We start from the raw sequence: 3,932 nt of genomic DNA, 5'->3' as shown, positions 1-3,932 counted from the left end.
ACTGTAATTACAGGATGTGAAAGTAGTCAATTGTCAGTTTTCATGTAAAAATGCATAATAATGAATCCTTTTATACACAGTGGAACGCCAATTATCCGTGCTTATCTGGACTCATCCCTTGTCGGATAAGCGAATTTCACGGATAATAGACACAACTCTTTTTATTGATAAATATTAGTGTTTAGGGTTTAATGGGGGACTTTTTTTCTAAAGCAAGATGTTAATTTTCTTAGTTGCACTTGCAAAATAAATCTGTTCTATTTGCTCAAATTGGAGAAAATAGAATCATTGCCTTTTGACCGTCTTATTTCTCGCTATCATTGGTTTTGCAGTTAATATGTCACTTCGCCTTTGGAACTGTTATTTTCGAGCTTCACGGATAATCGGACAGCCGGATAAATGGTATCCGGAAAATCGGCGTTCCATTGTATATAGCCATCATCTTATTGCTATCGTAAATTAAATAACAAAAAGATTATGTTTTGTTTCTTATTGCTCTAATGCAGACAATTTAGACGATATCTATTATGCAGACGGTATAATATTAACCTAAGCTACAAAATTTCAAATGGCTTTACTCTCAACAACATCTACGAAGCAGAATCTATTTAAAAACCGGGGGCTTAATTTTTAAATGCATTTTTTTTCAAAACCTGGTATCAAACCCTGCAACGCAATCAGAAGTTGCCGAAGTTCTCCGAGGAATGAACGCGTCATTCGCCTGGCGTCCGAAGCCAAATCGAACATGGATGAACAAGCAACATTTAAGTGGAATGCATGACAACATTTTTTATACAAAGCGTGACAACATTTCTGTCAATTCACATATCAACAATGTGGAGCATTATTTGTTTGGCAATCCTAAATTATATGTTTTTTGCAGTATATATAAAAAAGAAACTAGTGCAACATATATGTGCAAATATATATTTTTTAAATTCAACAACGATTATGTTCCACTAATCCTTGTTCTTGTCTGTCAATGTTTTCCAAAAGAGATAAGTTTTAATTTAAATACAATTTTAGTTAAAATTTTAATAAAAACGTATATTGCATACGACTAACATACGACTACAATGAAATTACAATTAAATGAAAGAATTGTTCACATGTTATAGTTTTTCTTTTTGTTCGAAAAGCAATTGATGCTTAGTTTGTGCGTGATATCATGTGATTAATCAACCGAGAGAAATGTGTCCTGTATCGAATTCGCTATTCGTATCAACGCTTAAATATGAAAAGATAAAACATAGCATAGAATGTCCCGAACGCTAACGGATAGAAATATAGGTAAATTCGTGACTGGTGGTCGGACACGAAACATGATTTTGATAGGTTTATTGGTTTATGTCATTTTTTGGTTTTGTTTTCCATTTATTTTTGTTTCTGTTTGGCAACAAATTTTGTTATGATATTCGCTGAAATTCGCTTGTAAACAATTTAAATAAAAATTGCAAAAACCACTGGCGTTCCTTGTGCAGCAAAAATTCGTAATTCAGTTTCAAAGATTTACACCAATAAAAAAACGCGCAAACGACAATTGAAGCACACGCTGTTCTAGGGTGATCTACCATCTATAACATACTATTGCGTTATCTTGTTCCACTCAATACCAAGCGGTAACGTGTGCATATGATAGCGACGTTCGTATGATAACAAAACACCCCCTTTCGGAATGCTGCTGGTTCAATCTGGCACATGTAGCGAAGCAATTTTCCGAAACGTTTCGCACAATGACCGTTGACGTTGTTCCAAAATCTAATCATCAGCTCAACCGATCTACGTGCGACCGCCAACAGGATAAACAAATCCAGCCAACGGGCGTTTGTTTTGTTTTGCTTTTTTCCCATCTTTTAGCATCCATGTGAACGCTAGTTTCTAGGAACCGGTTCCGCCAGCCCATCCCCGTTCACCGATCCGCTAGGTGTTATCCTTACCGCGGGCAGTAGTTGCAACTCACTGCCGACCTTCAATGAACAGCGACACGTGACGTTACGGCAAAGGGACAAACAAATAGTAACCCAGCACGTTTGCCAAAGCATTGATTAGCATATGGTAAGCGTAAAGTGACGGTGGTTTGAATGAACGGTACGACGGTGTACGTTGCCAAGGGTACCACTGTGGGTTAGAAACATAACCTCCGTACAACCGTACAGGACGTGGTTACATTAAAAGATATATAAATACTTCGTTGATAAGCAAAACCCGCAGACGGCGGCTGGTGAATAATGAGGAAACATTAAACGAATCGAGATATTTCCTTTCCTGGTAATTCGATTTCTTTTAAGAAGGTGATTATTAATGCGTTTAAGAAGGAAAGTTGTGAACGTGCTGGCACCAGAGAATTTCTGCTTGTTCCTGCTAGTGGCCTGCAATATCGGGCAGTTAGTAGATATACACACAGTTTCCGGAAGGATAATAAATGCTTAATTACTAGCGCACTCGAAGGTCGGAAAAGACCCATTTCGGGCTAGGGCGAATGACGTGACGAGTCCTTTTTAATGTTTCGAAAAAAAAAGGGTAGCAACGTTCTTTATGAAAAGTGAACACGCAAGAAAATAGGAACCCCAGTTAGGTCATGTGCGGTGAAAGCTTCTCAGCTTTGCGAGTATAAAAAACTGCTTTTTATATTTATGTTTTACTCGGGTATAAACCATTACTCAAACAAAAGATTTTTAATGTCTCCCTATGTAAATTTAGATTGTCACAACACAGTACACACGTCGATTTATGTGAAACAAAACAGAGCAAACAGCAATGTTATTTTGAGCTTATTTATGTAAAAATACATTATTATGTGGTATAAGTATGTTACCCCATGTTAGGTTAGTGTTAGATTTTGTTCATTGGTTTTTTCCGTTTATTATTTTTTCTCTTCCCAAATCGAATTTTTTACACCAAATCAAATAGAGTTTGTATATTAAAATTTCAGTTAGCAGCTACCCTTGGTTGCTACAGTTGTTATAAAATAAACATTACACAATTTCGGTTCATTACGTTATTCCAAAAAATAATTTGAAACACCTACAAAAGCAAAGAAGTTTATTTCTAGCTGCGGTTGAAATGAGGAAAAGAAAACAAATTTACTAACAATCAAACAAAATAGTTTGATTGTTATGGGTAACATGTGGCAGACACGTAATGTTTATTTGCATAAAACACTGTTCACGACTCAAGGGAAATTTGACGAAAAAAAAAAACATTAACAAAGAAGTTGACGCATGGTTACAAAATATGCGCGCTTGATGTATCATTCACGAATAGTGATGGCGGTGGGTCTGTTCAATGAATTATCATGTGCGTGTGTTAGAAACATTTTTCAAATAACTGCAACGCACCCAAAACACGTGTTCTACTGCGATTCGCATTTGCCGAATCTGTTTTTGTTAGTACGAATGTGAAATGAATAATCGTCCGAGTTTGTTAACAATGGACCAAACTAATAGCTTAATTTTAAACAACGTATTTGTTCATATTGGTTATGTTCTTGTTTTCTTTACTAAATGTTTTCCGTACGAATTAGGTGATTTTTGTTTATAAAATAATTGTATACACACCTTTTCTTCCCAGACGGAATTGTTCTTCCACAAAAGCGTATAATACACTTTTTTGTTGGCACGCATATTTGCATCAAAAATCGAAAAAATAATGCCGCGTAAAAGTCTACGTGAGTCTATCATTCAGCCAGTGGTTGTTACTCTTTCCCTCACTGTTGTAGACGTAAGTTTCTTTGTAAGCGTGTTTTTTTACACAGCTGGCATAACATAAACTTTCTTGCTGACAAAAAAAAAATCTCACGAAGGGAGCAACGTTTTGATACGCATGCCCATTATAGGATGATAAACCAAGCGTAACAAAGGGACTACACACAAGGGGTGAAAGTATAATTTTTAGTTCATTTTCCTTCCGACACCATACTGGTATTGACCTAT

This window comes from Anopheles funestus, chromosome 3RL (genome assembly GCF_943734845.2).
Source record: "Anopheles funestus chromosome 3RL, idAnoFuneDA-416_04, whole genome shotgun sequence".
NCBI classification, from domain to species: Eukaryota; Metazoa; Arthropoda; class Insecta; order Diptera; family Culicidae; genus Anopheles; species Anopheles funestus.
The sequence above is the reverse complement of the archived record's forward strand: the minus strand, read 5'-3'. Positions refer to the sequence as shown.